Consider the following 25,173-nt stretch of genomic DNA (forward strand, 5'->3'; position numbering starts at 1 on the left):
TTTTCCACACAGATGTTGTTACATATTAATTTTTTTTTAAATGAGGCCTTTAGTGGTTAGCAAGCAAAGTAATTATTTTACACTTTCAAAAATAGTATGGGGTGGAGAATAAAAATTGAAAGTGCAGTTGGAGCTGAGACAATGATTTGGAAGACTATCCGTTTTCCCCAACCCATAGCTCACCCCTGGGCAGGGGTTCAAGGGATCTTGGTGGGATCATTCATTTCCTGGTTAACTTCATAGCCCCATCATGATCTTGCAGTGTACATACTGCCTGTTTCCCAGTACCTGTTCCATACCCAGCAAGTTGCTGAGATGTTTCAAATTTGAAGTCACCAATGCTTTTATCTGGGTGTTCAAAGTAGTGACTGTGTTGTCATCTGGCAACAGAGAAGTAAGTGGTAAAGCTTTGGTAAGCAGAGTTTGGAGGGTAGGTGAGGGTATAATGCAGGATTTGAGAAACCAAATGAAAACAATGGATTTCACTGGTGACCCCTCATTTCAATTTCACACACCCCCAAGTAGACCTTGATAGTGTAAGATTCGGGTTCCTTACCTACAGACCACCCTGCACTGAGTACTTCCTACATAACAGGCATCTGTGCTAGGCCTAGAGGAACAGTGATGTGACACATGGTCCTGCCCTTAGGGAACTGACAATGAGGTGCAAGGAGACCTGGATATGGACCTTTCACCAAGGATGCAACACTTGAATAAGAATGGCGGCTCTAGGAGATCTGAGGTCAGAATAACTGACTTGGGTCATGAGAGTCTGTGCCAAGTAACTGACAATTAATCTGGGTCTTGCAAGTCGGGAAAGAATTTCCAGGTACTGAAAAGAAGGTGAGGAGAGAGCACTTAAGGCAGAAGAACAGAACATGCCTACACAGGAAGTGATGGAAAGATCCAGAATGTCTGGGCAACAGGGTGGATTGTGGCTAGACTAGAGCAGAAGTGAGTGAGGATAGAAGAGGAGACAATGGATTCCAGGGTGTCTACCCTTGGGCTTCCTTGCATTGTTGATAAAGTGATAAAGAGGGAACCTCAAAACCAATAACTCTAGTTCCAAAACCCAGTTCTTCCCACTGTCACTGGAGTAAAATACAGGGTATTTTACAAACAGACACTCAATTTCTTAATGTGCAAAGTGGGAATTATAATCCCAGCCTTGTAGTTGTTGGGAAAATCAAATGAGACAGCACAGTCAAAGTACCTGCTGGGGTCCCTCAAATTTGCCAGTTATTATTATTTTACTTTTGTGTGTGTCCTTATCATAGATCACAAACTTAAAATCCCTGTGGCTCAGCAGGCCCCATAGAGCTATATCAAGAGAGTCAAGTCGAAGGGGCTTAGTGGTAGATGTCATGCAGCCTTAGTTGAGAAAGAACATATACCCATTTGAAATAGGCCTAAGCAGGCAGGAAGCCCTGCACAACCATACCTTCTGATTATCTAGGAGAAGCTCAAAGTATAGAATTCTAAGTGAGAGTCCTCATATATTCTGCATCGGCCACTAATCTCAATTTAAAACACAGTTCAGGCCAAACAGTCCATATCTATGGGCCATACATGACCTGTGGTCTGCCAGTTGATGGCCTTTGATGTCCCTCTTCTCTCCCACCGCATTACAGGCTCTCACAGGGCAAGGGCTGTGCCTGCTAATGATGTGAATCAGGGCTGGCTCCTGGTGGAGGCCTCATGGTTGGAGGGCACTGACTTTAGCCACATATGGACATCGTCACCAGGGGTGAGGAAAAGCGAGCCAACAAGTGAGGTGTTCAAAAGTGCAGAATTCAAAGAGTGACCCAGTGCCTTAGCACAAGCCCAGGAATGAAAACTTTTCAAACTCGGCCCCAGCAAGAAGCTCCTGGGAGAGAAGCAGATCCTTGGGGAAAAGAAAATGTGCAGTCTGTGAAGGGCAAAGTTTGGCAATCTATTAAACAGCAAGTTACAATAGGCGAGTGCAGAGATCACAGAGGCAGGGATTAATGTACACACATCTATACAGGGAACTTTGATGCTTTCAAATGCCTCCTCGCCATCTGAAAATCAGGCAGCAGGCATCGCCTACATATTTCACAGCAGTCTACCTGTCTGGGTGTTTGGGCCTGACAGCAGGAAGCTCTTTGAAATGAGGCTGAGGCATTTCAAACACTTCTGCTTGAATTTCCAGTTTGTATATTCTGCTGATGCCTTTTTAAATTTCCTTTATTTTATTTTTTTAACTAATTTTGGAATCTGTGATTAAGCTCAAAGTCTGCAAAAGAGCAAATTACAAAGCTAAGATGCCTTTTGACCATCTCAAGAGAAGAATACATACAGAGGCGTGGAGTTCATACACAATCCTCTAACGAGGAAGGAGAGAAGTTACAGTCACAGATCAGAACTATCTTCAACAACAGTCCAGTAAAAAGTGCCAAATGTTTGAACCATTTGACTCCTGCCCAGATTATTTCATAATGGTTTAGGGAGGGATGTTTACAGCTTTCTATGAGTAATAAATAATTTAGAAGCCATTCATTAAAACCTTCTAAATTACAGACACTGCAGGCAAATTCCTTCTTTTAAGAAGGAAAGGGTGACCTGAAAACTGGTCCCTAGTTTCTGGCTTTCTTCTCTCTTTCAGTGTCTCTCCCCCCCTCCCCCGTCTCTCTCTGGCACTCTCTCTCTTTCTCTCTCTCTTTGGCTCCTGCTTCTTCCTTGTTAAGTGAGTAAAATAATATCAGTATGAGGGGGTTTACAGCACCTTAGATGTTTGGAGACACCATACAAGTGAACGTGGAATGGGGCTGCACTGGTCTGGTGCAGTCATGGGGTGGAAATCTAAACATCTTAAGTGTGATTCTTAGGACCACAGAGGTCTTGGGCACCCTTCTCTGCTCCCTGTAGTTAGTGATGGTGAGAAGAGAAGGGAAGGATTGAGGTTTTGTGACTCAGGGTTTCAAAGCGGCTGCATATAAGGCAGAAAACCCTCTGGTCTTCCGAAAACGTGATGGAGGTGTGGTGGCTTGGCTATCTCTTCTAACACCCCGTTGATTGTGGGGTGTGGGAATCTTATACAAGACCTAACCAAACCAGGGAGGATTAGCTTTAATTTTATTCAAAACTGTGAGGAGGAGAAAAGGCTGTCAGCGCCCTAAGGCGATACTTAGAAACAAGTAGAAGGAGGTATGATCATTTTTTTGGGGGGGGCGGGGGACAGTAAAAACAGGATTCTGAGCTGATCTCAAGGACTCGCAGGCCAGACTCAATGGCACAACCTATTTCCACTTGGTTTGGTGGGGGATCTTGGGAGCAAGGAGTGCTAGTTTTGCTCATAAATATAAAAGGTGAGAAGCCAAACTGTTGACCTGGGCCAAAGTCCTTCCTTTTCACAAATAGCCTGTATGTATTAGAGAAAGAGACAAGAATTAGAAATGAACTGTGGAGTCTCGGATGCCCCCAATAGAAAGTCCTCCTCACCCCTCATAGAGGCATTTCTGATTGATCCCCTCTGCTTTGCCACCCCTATGGAAACTTGTCACGGACATGCCAATTCAGCTGCTATCAAGGCAACACATGATGCTATCTTTTGTGGTGACAGTCCCTAGGCTGGTCTCTTTTCTTTGAAGCATGCCACAGAGAGGCATGCTTCTGGTTCCAGGCACAGAAGCCATCTCCAGGTAAATGACGAACACATTTTTTAAGATGTCCTTTTTTATGGCTTCTTAAATGACAAGGCATTTTAAGCACAATGTGATAAAGGGGCACAATCATAAAGTAATGTGGATGGAAAGGAAGGTATTTTATGTGAGCAGGAGTGTCAAAGCAGAGCTTTATCAATGGGTGGAATTTCCTGTAAGTAGAAAGATAAATGAATTAGTAACTCAGAGTAATTTTTTAAAATACATATCCAGATGAAAGCTTGGATAAGTTTGATCCCTTTTAGCCAATGAAGGATGATCTCTAATTAGGTTTCCATGCAGACGGTGCAGGCTTGGAGTACATTTCTGAATCTAGTTGACCTTTTCAGCTGGAGAAGCCAAATGATTTCCATTCCATGCTCTTTAATTCTGGAGGAATTTCTAATTTGTTGCCAGAGATAAAAACTCACTCCAAACAGGAAAAAAAATGAAAGTTTTAAATAGTCTAGAGTCCCATTTATAAAATATTAAAAATTTTGAGCTGGGAGAACCCTAAGAGATCATTTTATTCAATTCTTATTTTACTGATAATAGAACTGAGGACCAGATAAAACTTGCCCAAGGTCACTCAGAGACTTGGGACCTAGGACTAGAACCTGAGGTTCCCACTTGCCACCTCAGACTCCGTTTGGCTGATTTCTGGTCTCTTGCTTGCCTGCTGGGCTTTTTTTTATGCTGTCTATATGTTGCTGAATCACAGATCCCTTGCTGAACTCTACCATCAGATCTGCTTGAGAGAAACTTCCACAGGCCAACACCTACCCTCTTGCCTCTCTTAATTTCTTTTGGAAATTCTCTATTCTCTCACCTTATTAATGTTAAAACAAAACGGGTTCTTTTATTGCCACAGGCAGCAGGAAAGTTAAATTCTTGATGGAGACAAGTGTCTTCCCTAGTGAGAGCAAGTAAATTAGTTCTGAGGTCCTCTCACTCACCGCAACTGTAATGAGAGAGACACCAGCCCTTCTTCATTAATGAGATGCCAATCACAAAGGGAGCAGCCTCAGAGAGCCTTTAGGGAGGGGGTGGCAGGGGGAGAGGCGTGATTGGCACGGCAGTGAGGAGAGAGGAAGCAGAAAATAAACGCCTCCAGAGGGTGGAGCACACATGTGGCTGGTCTCCAAACGGAAGGGCAGGCCCGGCTGGAGCTTACAGAGCTCAAGAATGGGCAAGTTGGGGTACTTTTATGGAAAACATCTCTGAAAGTAAGCAGAAGAATTGGGAGCTATCTTCTGGCATATTTTCCCATACATGCTTCTGGAGGCAAGGCTGTGTTCACACTGGGTCCCACATGGGGACTCATGTGACTGGTGACAGTTGGGGTTGACTAATGATTGGGTTCTCTTAGAGGTTTGGCAGCAGTGTCTCTTGTCTCTCTTCTCTGCCTTAGATCTTGTCAAGAGTTTAACATGCTGTGTAGTCCCCTAAACTGAGAGTAGGAAACTTTCTAAAAGAAGTTAAGGGGAATGAGTTTCATGCTAAGGGAGTTGTGTCCCCTGCATGAAATAATTTCCCTAGTCAGAGACTCTGAATTCGATCAAGGATGGTTAACCCAAGGAACATGCTTTCAGGACAGTGGAAACATCGAAGTCATATTGTTCAGCTCTTCCTATCGAAAGTGACTTGACAGGAAGTCCTGCCCCTGGCAAGACAGCACTTGCTGTCTTTCCCTCTTGGCTACCCATAAAAGCATTTACAGCATTGTCAAGAAAGTTTTGGGAAAATATCTATGCAATTCTCCCAACTCAATTTTCAACACCTGCAGCCTACCTTTGCATTTGGTAGGTTAGTAAAATCTGCATTCTGCAAATGAATAAGACTTCCAATTTGGAATTAAATGCCTCCTTCCCCTTTCTTTTATTTTTTCCCTACAAACATTTTTTTTTAATGAAAATGGGTCTCTATGAAGGTTAAGAGATTTTCAGCACTCAAAACAACTTAATAAAATGTCTGAGCACACAATTAGGCATGCTTATGTCCTTCAAGAATCAGGTAGCGGAAGTTCTAATTGGCAAAGCAGCATCTTGAATGTCATTTTCTAAACCCATTAGACCATGTCTAACAGAAAGAGGAGAAGCAGCTGCAGTTTGCAAAATACCCATAGTGTTCCTTCTGGAGACATAAATTCAGGTTAGCAAGTAGATGCTGTTAAACTTGTAGATGTAACAAAATGTAGCTATATAGTCACAATCCCTCCAAATAACCTCATATTCTTAAGACCATGGGTAGGTTCACCTAATAATAATGGGAGTCGATATGTGTGCAAGCAACACTGGAGATCTCCTTTCGCTGCACATGCTACATTTCTTTAAATACACACAATCAGCCTTGGGTACAGTAATACATCCTACTTGCTTTAAATTGTGGTGACCTTTCTTCTTAGATTGGGCAAAGCCCAAAACTGCTGGCATCTTTTTGTTCAGTTATTCAAATCTGATACCATAACCCCCAGGGGATGATTTGGGCTTACCACCATTAAAATTTAAATTAAGAAGAACCAGAAGTTTTTTAATAAATCCAGGCCAGAGTCCAGCCTCCCAGGGACTGAAGCTTGTCTGGAATTCCCTCCTTTGGTATCACACTGCTTTTGGAAAATCTGACAAGGTTCACCTCAGAATTCCATTCTGTGTTGAAAGCCAACAGGAAGCATCACCATGGAAAATAAAGATGCATAAAGCCAACTGCATTTTTTTTGATATTTTGTTTCTGTTAGAATTTTGCTTTTCATAAAGTTGGTCCATAAAACCTCATTTGTACATTTTTTTCCCTCCTTACACTATAATCACCTGTTTTTTTTTAAATACAGTTCTTACAGATTTTTTTTTACTTTATTTTTTCTTTACTAATTTAGAAAAGAATTGGAATTGGAATCTGATGCACATTTCAATAGCCCTCACATCAGACCTCTGTCAGCAGTCTTGTGCTTGTAAGAAGATTCAATATTACCACTTAACAATGTTTTATGATAATTTGCTTCAAAAATACTCTAGAACTTGATTTCCAAGGACCAGTTTTTTTGTTTGTTTGTTTTTTTTTTTTTGTTTTTTTTTTTTTTTTTTTTTTTTTTTATTGCCACCCACAAGGGTCTGCAAGGAAGGAGAAGCTCTACCTGATTTGGGCTGGAGTGCTATCAACCCAGCCTCCTGGTTCTCAGGAGGAACTGAACAAAGCATGGGCAGGCCAGGCCACCATGCAGATTTTTTAAAAAGAATTTTGTCAGCTTCTTCCGACCAACCTTCTCACATAGTGATTTGAATTTAACTACCAGCATATCTAAATGGTTAGGGAGAAGGACTAGTCTACCCAGAAAAATGGCTCACAGAAAAAAAGAGAACCTCAGTTTTTTTTTTTTTTTTTACAGAGAGAGTGAGAGAGGAGAGAGAGAGAGAGAATTTTTTTTAATATTTATTTTTTAGTTCTCGGCAGACACAACATCTTTGTTGGTATGTGGTGCTGAGGATCGAACCCGGGCCGCACGCATGCCAGGCAAGCGCGCTACCGCTTGAGCCACATCCCCAGCCCGAGAACCTCAGTTTTACCTACTCAGTCATACTTGTAGAGGAGGTGATTCCCAAGCTGTTAGATGCACCATTTCTATGAAGAATAGAAGCAATATTTTAGGCAAAATCCTGACAGAAGAAAATGCCTAGGATAGAAGTTGTGTTTTGGTTGTTGTTGTTGTTTGTTTGTTTGTTTTGAAATAATATGAAAGAGGGTTTCTCAGCAAGTTCTCAAGTAGTACTTCTAGTGAACCAGCTCTTCCACACTCTCTCCATTAAGTAATTGATGTCTGTAATGCTGACCCTAAGGCACTATGGGATCCTAAAGGGCTTTCTGAATCATCAAAGAATGACTCATTGCATTCTGGGTGGTTTTCTTATTGAGTGTTTTTATTGTATACTAATCCCTTTGAAAATTGGTAATGCATCTATGATTGGTACCAGAGGTTTGTAATCAAGAATGCATGGCCACAACTGGCTAGTGGGAAGTTTCTTTAGTGTACAGGCTGATTCTCACCCCCACATCCTCCATCTTGCTGCCCAAGAGAAGTCAGAGCAGCCCAAGGAGTCTGCAGAAGCTGGTCTCTCAAGGTTCCATCCAAATCCTCCCACTCCTCCCTCTCCTGCTCAGCTTGCTAGTTGAAGCCCATGTGCAAACAGCCCTTCCATACTCCCAGCCTCTTCCTGTGCCCAAAAGGAAAAGGGCCAGAAACTTGAGGCAGCACTAGTTAGATCGAACCATATAAAAATTCTGGTATTTGACTTCTTTTTAATCTACAAAAGCAGCAACTGCATCTGGCCTGTCTCAATGATTATGAGTACCAGGCACCTGTGTGTGTAGATATGCATCTATCATCTCATTACCCAGAAGACTTGGTTAACAAGAACACCAATGCCCTTCCAGCCCATGCAATCTCCTGTCCTGGAACCATTATGTATTAGGTGAAAATTGCTCTCCTATTTCTTGGTATGCTCTGTTTATATTTTAATGCTGTTTACAGATGGAATATTCCATAAATATTCATGCAGTGCCTGTACAAAGGAAAGGGTCCGAAGAGCTCTTTATTAACAAGCTCCCTTAGGGAAGGGTAACTGTGGGAGAGAAGGCTTTAATTCATCCTCCTGAAGTTCTCACACAGGAACCCAACCACCCTCTTCACACATCAAGTTGGGGTGACCTGGGATTTACCAGCTAAATTCGCAGCCAAAAGTGTCAGCTAATGAATTATTCCAAGTACATGAACAGACCAAGGGAATCCTTTTGCAGCCCTATACCAATGCGCCTTTCATTACCAAGTAGTCTTTTTAAAAAATATTTTTAGTTGTAGATGGACACAATGCCTTTATTTTATTCATTTATTTTTATGTGGTGCTGAGGACCAAACTCAGTGCCTCATGTGTGCTAGACAAGCACTCTTATCACTGAGCTACAACCCCAGCCCCCTAAATAGTCTTAATATAGGTGACAATCAGCTGGGCACCAAAGAATGTTTAACCTCCATGCAGCCACTCCACATTAGAAATTTTTTTAAAGTTAAAATAAAATCTCAGAGAACTTATAATGAAGCAAGTTGAAACCATTTATATATTAAAAAAACAAGTAAATTTTCAAATTTGGATTTCAAATCTGGAACTATATAACACACATTCCAAGGTAATATATTTCAAATTTTTAAAATACTGAATTACTGAATAACTGACAAATCCAAAATATTATCAGACTGATCTTTGTACCAAAGATATTAAATATAGTGAATTACCTTGTAATCACCTTGAGGAGGTATAGTAATAAGCAAGCAAATTCTCGTTTATTCATTCTCCTCGACTTTGTTTCAAAGATGGTGGAATACTCCAGTCTGTTCAGGCAGATCATCTTAACTGGCAAAAAAATATTTGGGAAAAGAGTAGGTAGAAGGAAGAATGAAATTGGCAGGCGCTGAAATCCACAGGGCACCATTTGGCACACACTTCTTTGAGGCCTACCCAGAAGTGGTTAATCAGAGAGCAGAGCCGATGTCAGATTACATTAGAGGCAGATTTCTCTATGTTTATGGGCAAATCTGAGACGGCCAGTCTTTCAGGTCTGGAGCTGCGGTTGCACACAAAATGTGATCCTAAAAACGAAATGCCAATATTTCATCCTTGCAACTACTCAGCTTCCTCATCATTCCTTGTGGGAATTGTGGTTGCTACTGACTCAAAGTCGTCCCACCCACCCCCTCCCTGTGTGTACGAATTATTAAAGGTGGTCCCATATTCATTTCCATCTGGATTTCCATCTGAGGGTCCTATAGTGAGAACCCAATTCGTCTCAGGATAAAATCCAACAAAGACCTTTAAGCTTGGAATCCCAATGCTGTGTATATATATTTACATGTGACATGATGTTCACCCTCCAGCATAATCTATGCTGGCCACTGTGGGGCGGGACTCTTTAGTGCATTCTCTCAGGCTTTCCTTGGAGAATATATCTTAACAGAGTGCATTTTTATTACATGAGGCCATAGCTGCATGTGGCCACCGAATCAACCATTTTGACGTCAGTTAGTTCTTTCCAGTTGTTCTAATGACTGTGCATTGAGCACATGATTGGTCAGGATAGTTTGGTGTAGTTCAACTGAATCAAGGTGTAGCAAGGAGAAAAACCACTGGATTGTAAATCGAAAGGCTAGTTCTAGCCTCAGCTCCGTCACTAACTTGTGAAGTGAAATTCAAATCTCTTGACTGCTCTGAACCTCAGTTTCTTTGTCTGTAAAATGATATCTGTCTAGCCTCTCTTATCAATCTTTCAGAGTTTTTAATGAAGAATAAATGAGTTGGTGGGTGTGAAAGCTCTTTAATCCATTTGAGTTATCAGCTGGAACTTTATTACAGTCAGTTGGCATAGTGCTGCAGGAGATAATTTGAGAATGACTTTGTAGGGACTTTCTGTGCCAATCAGAAAGCATTTTTTTTTATTATGTACCAATGGCAGGAAGAAAAGGAGACAGACAATTAGATCAGTGGGACTCACTCATGACCACTTTAAAGATGAGCAAAAAATTGTTGAGAGAATCATGGCAAAATCTTTGCAGGAGCTGTTACCATAGAGATGAAAAGGAAAATTCCCACTCCCCAATTGTATTTGAAAACTGAGAAGTCTAAAGCCTTGGAACAAGTTGTGGTGAATGGACAGGATGTCCTGGAATGACACCCGAGGTGTAAATAAATCACTGGAACTGATGGCATCCACCCAAGAGTTCTGAAGGAACTCAAGGGTGAAATTGTGGAACTGTTGGCCAAAATGTGTAACTTGTTACAAACGGGTACTGTGCTCAAGACCTGGCAAATTGCCACAACAACTCTGAAAGAAGAGAAGTACAAATAGGTGAGTCTCACTTTTCTACCTGGCAAGCTGGTAGAGACTGTAAGTGGGGAGTGTCGCTGAATGCATGCTTATCATTGCACAGAGCATCTATTGAGCTTTCAGCCTGTCCTTGCACTATGCTAGATGGTGGAGGTGAACAAATGGAAGTGTCTAGTGGGCAGTTGGAAAAGGGATCAGAAAACACCTTTGCTGCCAACAGAGATTTAGGGAGTCATTGGCTCATTGGACACATAAAGCAAATAGCTTCCTGCAGAGTGCCATGTCTGTCAATATGCAGACCCTGCCTGGACCACATGAATGCCCCAACTAGACCACAAGAGAGCTGGGATCTGCCCTGATCCACACTATATGCTCCACAGCCACCATCTACATGTGTATTGTTGTTGATGTTCCAAGAGTAGCTGTAATAATACAGAGGAATGTGAAAAGGGAGGAGAGAAGAGGTTCAGAGGCACAAAGCAAGCATTTAAGGAATAAATTGGGGTTGGGGGAGAAACCAGCAAATGAGGATGAAAAGTTTCATCATTTATTCATCTGTTCACTTATTCAACACGTAACTATAGAGCACTTTCTGTATGCCAGGCACTATTTTATACCCCGAAGTCACATCCAGGAAGCAGACAATGCTCTCTTTTGGAACACTAAGAAAAAGGCAGATAATAATAAACACTCATATCAGAAGAGGAGAAAGTGGTAGAGAGAGACTGGATGGGCAGTTAAGGGTGGTTGTTTGGCCCTGGGAGAAACAAAGACCTGAATGGAAGGACTCAGCCAGCTATGCAAAGAACTGAGAGAAATATTCCAGGCAGAATAAATAGCTAGTGAAAAGGCCCCGAGGCAGAGAAAATGGCAAAAAACAATACCAAAGATGGATCTGAGGAGGAAGACTTCTGATGAAGCTTGTGGTTGACCAGCTGGCTGTATGGAATAGGGAGACCTGGCAGTGTTTGCAGATGGAGGAAAAGGAGAAGTAGAAAGGGAAAGATAGGCAATACGGGGAGAGAAAGGATTATCAACAGTGCTGAGAGGGACACATGTCTTGGAGAAGGAGCATTGATGGAGTAGATACAGAGTTTAGAGCATCATTCCCTAACTATTTTTAAATTTATGAACTCACAGTAACATATATTACTTGGAAAATTGTTTTACTCACCCAATTATTTTATATTATATGCAAATTGAAGCGATTTAATGTTTTAAAATACATCTCATTTTAGATAAGTATATATTAGAAGTTTCATTACAAAATTAATTGAATACAATATTTACTAATACTTGTGGATTATAATAATAAATTCTGAAGGAGTTCCATCTAACAAGTGATACACATGATTTAATTTACTTTAATTATGTAAGAAATGGCAATTTATAAAGCATACATTACAATGACATCTAATAGCGTGCTTGGCTTAGAAATCAAATAAATATTAAACTGTGGGTGGAAATTTAACTGCTATCATAGTGTCAAAAATAGATAAAACCAGATGAAATCTGCTTTCAAAACTGTTGGAAGAAAACCTTGCATTTGGGGTAAAAAAAAAAAATCTGGTTTATTTTTTCTTTCTCTTATTTCTAAATAGAGAAAATTTTAAAAGATGGTTTCTGGCCACTATTAGTAAATACTTTTGTGCAAATATATAAAAACCAAACTAACACCAAGTTTGCTTTTACTAACATGGCTTTTTTTTTTTTTTTTTTTTTGTACTGGGAATTGAACTCAGGGACAATCAGCCACTGAGCCACATCTCTAGCCCTACTTTGTATTTTATTTAGAGACAGGGTCTCACTGAGTTGCTTAGTGCCTCACCATTGCTGAGACTGGCTTTGAACTCGCTAACCTCTTGTCTCAGCCTCCTGAGCCGCTTGGATTAGCCACTGCACCCAGTTTAACACAGCCTTTTGAAAGTATAGAGAAACCTCAATGGATTATGCAAGGTATAGATATGACTCTGAATTCTGGTGAAGAAAATCTTGAAGTCCAGTCAGCCCTCCATGTCAGAAGTTTCTGCATCCACAGTTTCAACCAATCACAGGTTTAAAATATTGAGGGAAAGAAAACTGCATCTGCACTGAACAAATGCAGACTGTCTTTCTTGTCATTATTCCCTACACAGTACTGTATATCAGAGATTTACACAGCATTTACATGTTATAGGCATCTCAAGTAATCTAGAGATGATTTACTTTATAGGGGACTTGAGTGTCCATGGAGTTTGGTATCCTCAGGGGTCCTAGAACCAGTGCCTTTCTGATGCCCAGGAACTATTACTGTATATGTGCAGAGTTACTATCATATGTATGGCCTTTTATAACCTTTTCAAATTTTTATTTCACTGTTCTCTTTACATTGGCCATAACCAAAAACCCTGTGTGAGTAAAAAATTAAACAACTGAAGCAATTAATCAATTAACAAAAAAATAAACATTTTCAATTGTGTGATGGTCCAATAACTAACCACAGAGGATGATACCCTTCAGTTCATCAGCCAGTTGTGGAGAGTGAATACAAGAATCCTGGGCATGGGCACCCAGTTTCAAACTCTGCTCTTACAAATGGTAACCATGTTTGGGTAACCATTATATATATTTGGTCATTTCAGTAAAAACTAAAACATATGCCGTCATCACCTTTAATGATGTGGACACTCTGGAAAATGTTTTGTGGATCTCTGGGTTTCCGTGGAGTTGGGAAGCGCTGTTGAAAGGAAGGTAGAGATGCTGAGGATGGACTGCAGGAGGACAGGAATTTCCTTTAATTCCTTGCTGCATCTCCAACACCTACGCAGTGCCTGGCACAGAGTAGCCCCTTAGCAAATGTTTGCTGGATAAATGAATGAGTGGATGAGTGAATAAAGGTTAAATAGGAGGTCAAGTCCTCCACAGAGGCATGGAAAGGAGTGGAAGAGGGCTTTGAACTGAAGGGAAAAACTTGTAGGAATAAGAGAGGGGACCACTGGGGGTGAGTTAACAAACCACCTTAGAGATTAAAAGATGAAAAGGCAATTCATTTCCAAAAAGGATAGTCATCTATCTCCAAACTACATATATATATATATATATATATATATATATATATATATATATAGTTGTCAGTGGACCTTTATTCTATTTATTTATTTATATGCAGTGCTGAGAATCAAACTCAGGGCTTCACACATGCCAAGCAAGTGCTCTACCACTGAGCCACACCCCCAGCCCTCCAAACTATTTTTGAACAACTACTATGGGTTGGTCTTGTGGAAGGTTCAATGGGATTCAGTGATAGAAATATCTAAGCTCTGTCTTTCAGGAAGCTGAGTTATGAGAGTAACTAATAAATCAAATATCTGTTCTAGGCTGTGTCCATGCTATCCATATTCCACACACAGAAGCAGTGCTGGCTTACAGAACCAAGGGAGTAGAGTATGAGTTCCAGTATTGGCAAATAGAAAGTCACTTAAGCTTTCTGGGTTCTGGTGACCTCATATGGAAAGGATGAGGGCTGGTGCCCTCACAGATGCTGTTACAGCAGACCTCTGACAATCCACAGGCTTCAGAAAGCCAGAGATGGGGAGTCAGTGTTGGCGGATGTGTTGAGGAAATATATCCTCAGGGACTAGGAAGCTGAATGGCCTTAAGCAATGGGGAAAGGCCGTAGAAGTTGAGGCCAAGCATTTTGGGCAAAAGGACTAGCCATGAACTGAGTCATGAGGGTAAAGTGGGAGGAAGAATTTTTAATGTCCATTTGGTAGATTAATTAAGAGAAATATGAAAATGAGGAGTTAGGTGATATGATGGATTCCATACTAAAGTGGGAATGAGTGTGTGTCTGATTTTGGTAATATAGATGCATTATTGCTTATGCACAGGAACAAAAGGTCAAAATTATCCCATTGGAATAATCCTAACTTTAGAAACCCCATATATTGATATTAGGAACAGTTTTGTAACAGCTAAGTGAGGGAATGTACAATGAAATTTCCACATTAGTGAATCATGATGATGCTAATGAAAGATGATGGGGAAATGGAACAATTCTCAAAAGGTGGAAAAGCAGCAGATAATTTTCAAAGCAGACAAATGAAAAAATAGCCCACACTATGTTTTGAATGTGGATTTCTATTCGAACAGGATACCATTGGGTTCCAAAAGACTCACCCAACACAGGCACCATCTGGAAATCTATAAAGCAAAAATTGCAAACATGAACTCTCCTTCCTTGTCTAGACCTATCAATGGGGTTTGAGGATGAGGAGCAAGGGCATAGCCACTGACCAGTGCTCTAGTTCTAGGTCCAGGCCTCAGCCATTTGCTTAGTGTTGAGCCCCTCATCTGTCCAGCAAGAATAACAATACCTGCTCCATGTGTATCACAATGCTGTTATAAGGGCCAAATGAGATACTGGGAATGAATTTTCTTTCAAAAGAATCAAATGCTATAATTGCTGGAATAAAGCAATAAAAATTGTGCATTTATGATGTCTATCTAGCATATGAACAGCTTGTGCAAGCACACTTAAAATAAGTCCTTGTATTTGCAGAGTGCTTTAGAGTTTATCAAATTCCAAAAATATGAAGGGAAACTCATATGTTTAATTTCAGACAACCTGAATGTGAACTGCAGTCTTATCATTCACTAATGTGATTTGTCATAGAGTTATTTAATGAACCTGAGCTCGGTTTCCTCATCTATAAAATAAGGATAGTGGTACCTATGCTTGCAGGGTGGTTGTGAGATTTAAATATAATGATGGATAATGGGTGATGCAATCACAGTGCCTACCCACAAAAGCCCTTGGTGCATGAAGGCTGTTTTTATTTCCATCTTCCAGTAGAACGTGAGCTCAAAGCACTGAGATCATGTTAGCTGACATTCCCAGTGGTCAGCATAATTCTGAGGCAGAATTGATGTTCAATTGTGTTTGTTGAATGGATATATGGGCAAAATAAATGGACAGGTGAATACCAACCTGTTAATAGAGTCAATAAACAGCCTCTATTACGTCCTGCCTTCCTTGGGTAAGAAAACGAAGGTTTTTGAAAGTTTAAATGATTGTTTGAGGTCAGCCTTAGCCTGAGAACAGCTAATATAACTTAAATGGACTCCTTTTCCTGACAACCACATGCTGCCTTGTCTTGTAAACCATTGGCCTTTGGCAGGATCCTGGCAAAGGATCTGAGCTGTTGTTTTCTGAGCTGCTGTCAATTTTTTTTTTTTTCGTAAAATGAAAGCAATATTTGCCTCTGCTTTTTGTTCAGGGCAGGTAAAGGAAAAATATTGTCAACTTTTTAAATGTGTAATTTTGAAAAGGGGCCAAAAAGTAAAGAAAACAATCATAAGCAAATCTCAAATATGGTTTAGACTGTCCTTGGTTGGCTCAAAGTAGCCCCAGAAAACAGATCTTGTCTTCACTGAAAGGTACAGTCTGTTTCTTTCTCCATGGCTGGAAATGCATTTAGGAGGCTGATTCACCGGCGGCCCCTGCACCGGGCCTGGGACCGGCACTTTCCATTATTTGCTCTGTTCCTCGTTGGTTTACAAGGTCAGACTGGATGTTTTGGTTGTTTTCCCAGCAGTGCTCTACTGACCGACTTCGCTCTAATCCCTTGATGTCACTTAAATAAACTGGAGGCGGGTGGGGGTGGGGGCGATCGGAGGACTCAGTGATTGCCTACTGCTGTTGTTCTCGGCGGCAAATTAATTTGATGCTGTTATGTAAGTGTAATCATCCTCTCTAATCACATCACAGGATTGGGAACTGCCAGAAATAACAGAAGGGAACATTCGAGATATCAAAGGGGAGCCACTAAAATAGATTGTTTATTTAGGTACCAAATTGAAATGCTATTATTGGGAGATGGAAAACAACACCGGCCACACTTTTCTTTCACAGGTCCCTGCGTTTTCCATACTGTATTTGTCAGGGTGCATCATCCAGAAGTAAAAGGAGATCGAAATCAGTGCTTCCGATGGTGCCATCGGAGAAGGAAATTGGGGGATGAGGTGTGGGGGGCTGTTTACAGGTGTCTAAGGGGTCAGCCAGTTTTTGTGGCTGCCTAAAATTTACCTTGTGCTATACTCAGAGGTTTCTTTCTCTCCTGATGTTCTTTCTTCACATTGGCTGGTTCTCTCCCTTGCTGTGATGCTGTCCCACTGCCTTCTCCCTCTTCCTTATTTATTTATTTAGCAAATCAAAGAGAGCTCAGCCTAGCTCATAGGCTGTGCCTCCCAAAGGATGGGTCCCAAGTTCAAGGCTTGTAACTTCTCTGTCTTCTAACACATACTATCATTATCTCCTCCCCGCAAACTCTTTCCCTGCTCCCACCTGGTCTTAGCGTCATAGTAAGGAGAAAGTTATGTCCTCATCTTGGAGTGCTCACAGCTGTCGCCATCATGGTAGTAAAGTTCCCCTTGGCAGACAATTTACCATTTCTGAACCTCAGTTTCCTCATCTGTAAGGCGAGGTAGCATACCCAGCTCAGTCCATTGCTTTGAAGATGAGGAAGGTAATAGGTTAGGAAGCCTGGCCTGTGGTAGTCAAGAAGGTGGGTTTTGAAGGGGAACTCTGCACTCAGACTTTCAGGACCCAAGCCAAGCACTACCACTACCTGACAAGTGATCTTGGTTAGAGTGCTCACTTCTGCTCTTAATCTCCTTGTCAGTCAAGTAGGATAATAATGACGCTGATCAGAGTATCATGAGCGTTCAATCAGATGAAATATTTTAAATGCTTTAGTGTCTGATCTACTAAACGTTAGCTGTCATCATTATCATTATTTATTGTTGTAATAGCAACACTTGCTGATGCTGATGGTGATGGTGGTTCCTTTGCTACCACCCCACTTTTTCCTTTCCACCACTGATCGTCTCACAATTGCCAATTTCTCCTGATGATTATTTGCCACATATAAGCAATGCCTAACAACAAAACTACAACCACCATGGATGCAGGCAAAGTGGAAATATAGATAGGGCTCTGGGAAGGCTTGCCCCACAGTGGGTGTGGGAAGGACTTTAGCTAAGGATCTTAGGAGACCTTCTCCTTGGATCCTTTGACCATGCTGTCACTCTGCTCTTCTGATCTCCAGAATCCTCTGTTTTGCCTTGTAATAAGCCCTTACCTGAAGTTCTTCTCTGCACTGATCACTGCCTGCTGTCAAATGCCTTCCACAGGCCAAGTTTGCTCAGAAGTAACATGCATCGTGGGTCATGAAAGACATACCCGGCTGGGGGTAGGTGACTTGAATCCTTCATGGCCCTTTGCCCTCTGGGCAGCTTTGTTTATAGACTTAGGTGGCTACATCTAACATGGAAGGCAGGGCCATGTCCATGTAACCTGGAGTCCCAGCTAGTTCTCTCTTTCTGAAGCAATGACAAAGACACTGAATGTTCCTTTTCTTTACCTTCCTTGAAGGCAGTATAAAAATTTTAAAGTAAAAACTGAAAATTTGTTTCTAAACATCTTTTCTATATGCCAATCACAAAAGGGAATAGATTGCCATCCCTGGATCAGCTTCTACTCATTCTCCTTGACTGGAATCTCAGGTCAATGTCCTCTTTCCTCTGAAATTGGGATACACAGGTGAATGGTTAGGCTGCCCAAAACAGCTGCTGAACCTGAACATTCAGCCACCGGATTCCAACACGACTGAGCTTGGTGGCCATCTGGTCAAAAATATGTTTGCAACAATATATTGAAACTAAAATTAGAAGGAAGTATTTTGTTGCTGTTGTTGTTTTGTTTTGTTTTTACCTTATTCTGAAGAAAATTATCTGGATTAATATTCTGTGTGCACCACTTCATTCAAAGTAAATTATTCAATCTGCAAGTTTTAGCTAGCCAGTTTATGCCTAATAAAAAGACTCCTTGGTGGAGGAGACCAGTGGCATAATAAAGAATGACTCCTTTATCTTGTACAGACTAGGTCTCCTGGGCTTGAGAGTCAGACTTAGCTGTGCCACTTTCTACCAAGTGATTTTGGGCAACTTACTTAACCATCCTGAGCCTTAGTTTTCTTATATGTAAATGGAGTTGATGGTAGTATCTATCCACAGGCATGTTGTAAAGACCAAATATAAAATACTTGGCACACAAAAAGGACTGGATTAAAATTAGTTGTTACCACTTAGATCTTTAGATGACTAAAGTCATAGAGCACATTTTCTCCATCACATCCGTGGTGAAAGGAGACCTTGTCTAATTGTGCTAACAAACACTGAAACACTTTTCGGAACAATCCTGGTTCATATTCATTTTGTCCTGCAAAACTTAGTCCATTCAAGGCAAGGGTTACTTAAATTGATCAACTCTTCTTTCCCTCTCTTAGCTAGTACAAAAGTAGCCTTTAAATTAATTTTCAGAAATAGCTAAAACAGTTCAGTATTTGACAATACACCATAACACCATAGAATATTAGGGGAAAAAAAACAAGCATTTACAGAAATCTCATTAATTTGTATTTCATCTGCTTAAAGCAATTTGTGGTAATTCAATCTCAATCAGGCTATGTTAACTTTTACATTTATGTTTTATAGAAATAATTTATTAGAAGAATTAATGGTGCAAATGAGATCATATGAGATATACTAAGCTTTAAAGACAGCAAATATTTTCATAATGATAGTGGTCTATGTGAAAATAAAACTTGTAATTCACATCTGGATGTTGTTCAATGAAGATGTTGAACAAGATTCTCAAAATTCCTTCTGAGAGAGTGAATCCCAAGCAGGGTGCACAGGGGCGGGAGGGGGGGATTAGTCCAGGAGTCCTGAACTCAGTCCTACAGCTTCTAAAGCAGGATTCCTGAGGGTGGACTCTAAAGAATGTGTGTCCTAATAAACTCTCTGAATGATTTTTATGTTTACTAAAAGTTTAAAAATATCAATTATACAGAAAATGGACACTATTTATACCTTGATTAAAGTTACCTAGGTAACGCTTCTTAGCAGTTAGAGTTTCTTTATGTACTGGAAACATTGAAGCCTCTTCTAGAAGTTAAACGCCCACTAGTGCACACCGATCACCTGGTCATCCTCCATTAACAGGAAGGTGTCGCTGAAACATGCTCCAACTTCCATGTCAGTGCCATGCTGTGACCCTTCACACTCAGAAATCCTAGAGCCTAAAAATGATAATGATAAGACTGGGAGTTATGAGAATTATGAGGAAAGGAAAGGAACCCGGCTAAGACCCTGGGAGGCCTGAAAAGAGAATCGGGAGAGAAGCTGACAGGGCTTGGTTACTGGACCAGGAACAGGCTTAGTCTAAAGGACAGGTCAGAAGCCTAGTCATGAGAATGGGCTTGGGACTAGTTGACCAGACACTGGCTCCATTCAGAGCCACTGCACACTGCGCAATCCTCTCCTGAGTCGACTTTTAAGTAAAGAATCTAAAAACTACACAAAGAGGAACCTCTTTATTTACACGTGACTTGTGAAGGCAGATGGCTTCTAATCTTTGGATTCATCCAAAGATTAGAAGCCATCTTCATTGTTAATAAAATAATCCCTGTGTGAAGATGCTAGTTTCCATTTCCTAGAGCCTTTACAGGTTGTGTACCCTTTATCTGAAATGACTGGGACCATAACGTTTCAGATCTCAGAGTTTTTTGAATTTTTGGAATGTTTGCATGGACTTTACCAGTTGAACATCCCTAATTGAAAACTTCAAATCTTCAATACTCCAAAATCCAAACAGTATTACATCAGTGCTCAAAAAGTTTTAGGTTTCAGAGCATTTCATATTTTGGATTTTCTAATTAGGATCATCCAAATTGTTCTGCTAATTGAACCATTATTGGGTAAAGACCAGATTTTCATCCATTACCATATGAAATGTATCATAAAGATGAACACACACATTTCAGCTTACAAAATGTATATGAAAAAAAAATACTTTAAGCTGGACTTTGACTTAAAACCATATTCTTTCTTATTTTATAATAGCAAAGAATGTGCAGCAAATACAAAATTGACCCAGAAGTTCATTTATGCTGATGTTTTCCAGAGATTAAGACCACGGGGTGAGCAAGTTTGCTTGTAGCAAAAGCACAGACTCTTGGCTATTTGCAACATTTTAAACTTTAACAAGTGGGCGATGCAATATAAATGATGCTTTAAACATTTATGCATTGGGTGGGAATCTATATTAATTATAAAACAAAAGGCCAAGTCCTAGAAACAAAGGAGCATTATTTTTTTTTCTTCCTGAGTTACTTTACAGAGAATTAGATCCCTAAAGGAGAAGCATAGAAACAAGAAAGTTCTACCTGCTTGATTTGTGGCTTCACTGAGAGCCCTGGACAACTCACCCAAGAGCTCATCAGGGCCTGTTTGCATATTCTATTCTGTGCCTTACCTGTGTCCTCAGGCATCATGTGCTGTGTGTCTAATCCACTTCTCCTCCTGTACATAGTAATTCTAGTGGCTCAAAAGGTAGAGTCTCATACAGTCTCACCTCTTCTGAAGTCCTAGATGGAGATGGCAATCCCAACTAGAGGGTTTTAATAAAATATCTCCCACAGCTGAATGGGGCCTGCTTACATTTTTTTTTCTATATAAAAATTGTAGTAAGCTGGGAGTATAGCTCAGTGATAGAGTACTTGCCTCCCATGCACAAGGACCTGAGTGTGATCCCTAGCACAGGAAAAAAACAAAACAAACAAGAAAATTATGTATTTCTTTTTGGGGGGCATGGGGTACCAGGAATTGAACTCAAGGGCACTCATCCACTGAGCCAGATCCCCAGCCCTGTTTCATATTTTATTTAAAGACAGGGTCTCTTTGAGTTGCTTATTGCAGGATAAGTTGCTTATTGCAACCTTGCTTTTGCTGAGGCTGGCTTTGAAGTCTTGATCCTCCTGCCTCAGCCTCCCACACTGCTGGGATTACAGATGTACTCCATGTTCCTGGCCAGTATTTCTTTATTTAACAGGTAGGTTAAATAAAGAGATGACATTTTTTTTAAAAAACCCATCCCTTTATTTTGTTCTTCTGCCATTTACTGGAACCCTGTACCACAGAGTAAAGCAGGCTCATCCTTCTGCTTCCATCTCTCAGGGAATGTTCTAACACTTCTTTGAAGTGGCAGATAAGAAGAGTTGAATATTCTCATCTTTTAATTAAAAATATCTCCCTTATCAACTTTCTTTGATTCCAAGACTTCCAACCTTTATTTTATTTCATTTTATTATTTTATTTTATTTTACTCTCTCTCGGGGACTAAACATGGCTGTTATCTGGGAGGTGGACCATATTCAACTCCTGTCTCCTCAACAGAAATGACTTGAGTGGCTTCTTAGGGAAGAGAGCACATAAGTAAGTTTTAGCTTGAACAAGAGAATATTCCCCAGCTTGGGCTGCTGCAAAGCTTAAAGAAGGGTCCCTCTTGGTGGGGGTGAGGAAACCAAAAGCATAGGGCAGTAGTCTGTGACCGCAAATGACAGCCAGTTCACTGTCTGTGGCTGGTACTAGCTCGGGTTGATCTATGAGTTAGCACTCACTGTTTTATTCAGAGTTAAGTCGAGATGGAATCCACCTCATTCTCCCTGGAAATCAAGTCCCTAGATCCTTGAGTTCCCACTAAAGTGGGAAAACTACAGTATGAAGTTAAAATAAATAATCTGATTTATTTTTCAAAACCACCAAGGGAAAGGTATTTTTATGACCACATACTTGGGATGGTCTACTCAAGGGTTCAAGTATCCGATTAATTGTATCCATTTCATCTTTTCTGTGTACGTGTGGCCTTAGCAAGAAAGAGTCATACACAGGGAAGCCAGACCTGGAACATTTACCTCTCCTGGAAAGTGAGTGGAGGCTTCTGTCTCCTTGAATTTCTTTTTCAGATGGTTTCAGTTTTCTCTTGGGACAGGCCAGCAGGAGTCTGCATCACTGATCGTGGGTAGTTTCAGGTCAGAAAATGTTCTCTCTCTCCTTTTCCACTTTTTAACTGTGTTTATACAGAGAGTTCTAAAGACAGAATTTATGAATCTCAAGGCTCATAAACCACTCTCCACCCACCATATCGTCAGAAACTGCAACTTGTCTGTATCCACAGGCATACTGAGAATGTTCAACACCTGAAACCTACAACTAGGCAGCAAGCTGGAAAATTCAAACCTCCATTCATTTAATTTTTTTTTTTTTACAAGGCCCACCACCCCTGACAGCTGGCAGCTTATATTTTTCCAGCTGTGTTTTAACTTAACACCTTTTGGGACACTGTCTTCCAAGAGGATGTATTTGTGCTTTTCAAATCTTGCTTTTGGATTTTAAAAAAATGGAGCCCAGAGACTGTGTTGGACACATACTTATAAATCCATGAAGGCTTAGCTTACAGAAGCCACAGGAAATACTATGATATTTTGGAAAAGGTCGAGTTTCATAGATTCTGTAAGGCACTCAGCAGGTTGTAATTATTTCTTTTATTTAAAAGCCCTCCAGATATTTTCTTCCAGAGGGTCTGAAATTGAGGGTAGTAGACATTTTTTTCATACTGTACATTCTTTTTGGCCAAGTGCTGGAAATACACAGGAAATAAAGTGGCTTTGGAAGACCCAGTGGAGGCCAGTCCAAGGTATGAAGTCACTGTAACAGAAGGGGAAATGTCCCAACCGGCAGCACCAGTGGTTGGCTGCTGCTGTCCCCCTCCTGGTACAGGAGGGAAGATGAAGCAGGTGGACACACTGACCTGTTGTGTTTTAACAGAAACCAAATGTCCCTGTGTCCTCGGGCAGGCACAGCAGCTGGGATTGCTCAAGAGGTTTAGACACTGGCCGACAAGACAGATGTGTCGAGACGGCCCGGAAAGTGGAAAGAGTTGCCTGCGTCTTGATTCAGGGTCCTGATGCTGCTTTGGGCCCTGGCTTTTGCTGGGCTGGCTGAGGGTGAGGGCAGAACCAGCCATGTTGAGGCCAAAGAAAGCAGGCCAGTTCCTTGTTGACCAGCCTCTGGGCTGCCTCTTAGGAAAATCAGTGGCAAGTACTCTTGACTCAGACCAGAGACAGAGAGCAGGCCAGGCTTTTGGTCTCAGCTACTAAAAACAAAAGGAAAGAATCTGATTTTGAAGTGGAGGTAGAATAACCGTCTGACTCCCTCTCCTAGGGAGGGATAGGAGCCCATGGGGACAGACCTCCAAGGACCTCCACAGGTTCTTGGCCCCAGCCTCACAGTTCTCTCTGAGGTTAAGTGAAATTCTGGTGGAATCCTGGAAAGCAGAGAAAACTCTCCTGGAAAGAAATCTGGAGCAATCGAGGTCTTCTTTGTGGCTGTTTTGGGGTAAGCAGGGTTAATTTTAAGCAAAGGGGGTAGGAACTCCCGCCAGCATGAATGAAGCTCTCCTAAGACAGTCACAAAATGGCTTTTCAGAAAGAGCGGTCCATTGAGGTGGGAGCCAGTGGGTGAAATCACCATGGGCACAGAGCGTGGTGGCCAGGCATTGGCTGCAGTCAGCAGAACCCTGGCCTGAGCCCATCACACCCTCTAGCATTTCCATTTAATCAGCAGTGGAGGCCCCCCGGGTGAAATGAGGTAGGGAGGTTGTTCAGTTCCCAGTAGGTTTCCTAGGACTGAATTGATTCCTCCCTGGCTCCCAACTCAGAGAACATACCAGGAAAGAGTAGAGAAGAATCACGATTAGCCCTGGGCAGAAACAGTCCTGGAGGCATCCCAGATGCCACTGTTGTCAGCAGCGAAGCTTCAGAAGAGGCCACATTGAGTGATGGTTTGGAGACTTCTGTACAGTTCACAAAGCAGTTATCTTATGCAATCAGAACAGAAGTTCAAGGTGCAGGCAGGCATCACTATTGTTCTCTCCCCTTTACCTGTAAGGACACTGAGCTCATAGAAGTTAAGTGACATGCTCAGGGGACACATGGCCAATAACAGGAAGAACCATGACTCAAATTCAGGCCCCCTATTTCAGAGCTTTCATAACCATGACAAGAAGTCTACCTGGGGTATAACCAAGTCTCTCCACGGACATAAATCACTAATCACTAGAAACGGGGCATCTACAGCAAACAATACAAGTGTTTACATGTAACCTGTGTAAAATAGCTGCTTAGGTTTCCAGTGTCTACACAGTGTCCTTTCCAAAGAAGCACACAGATTTCCAAGAATTTAAAAGCAATTTGTATCTTTATTACAACTCTTCAGAAAATGGTCAAGGGTTCCATCTCTAGCTTACGGCAAATTTTCTGAAAGATCTTCTTGGCCAACACATCCTGAAAACCACTGATCACACTATGACAATGGCCTTAATCACTCCCCCTCCTCAAAAAGAGAATTTCCTTCCAGCTTTCTCTACAACCTCGCATCCTCCGGTTCTTATCTTTTCTTGCCTACCCCTTACTGTCCAGATTTAATACTTCCTCTTCCATGAGTCTGGTTTCCCCAGTGGAAGCCAATCAAATCATCCTGACTTCTTTTCTTCCTTTCTTTCACTCTCTAATCCAGTGCTCTGAATCGAAACATAAGACCAGCAGTCAAATTGGACCCAGGCTGCCTTCTCCCTAACAAGTGGGACAGAGAAAAGCGGGAATACATTTTTCCTCGTATGTGCAAATGGCATTGAGACCATGGCCCCAAACCCTCAAACCAAGGCAAGCAGTTCCTCATGTGCCTGGCAGAGTCTCACACTGCA

General features: G+C 41.3%; 1 protein-coding gene across 1 annotated transcript in view; it reads left to right on the top strand.

Moving 5' to 3' along the window:
* The window catches only part of Rora (RAR related orphan receptor A), a 671,520-nt gene that overhangs the window by 415,239 nt on the left and 231,108 nt on the right, over positions 1–25,173 (top strand). The gene's annotated exons all lie outside the window — the stretch shown is intronic.

The sequence above is a fragment of the Ictidomys tridecemlineatus genome, chromosome 5, assembly GCF_052094955.1.
Source record: "Ictidomys tridecemlineatus isolate mIctTri1 chromosome 5, mIctTri1.hap1, whole genome shotgun sequence".
NCBI lineage: Eukaryota > Metazoa > Chordata > Mammalia > Rodentia > Sciuridae > Ictidomys > Ictidomys tridecemlineatus.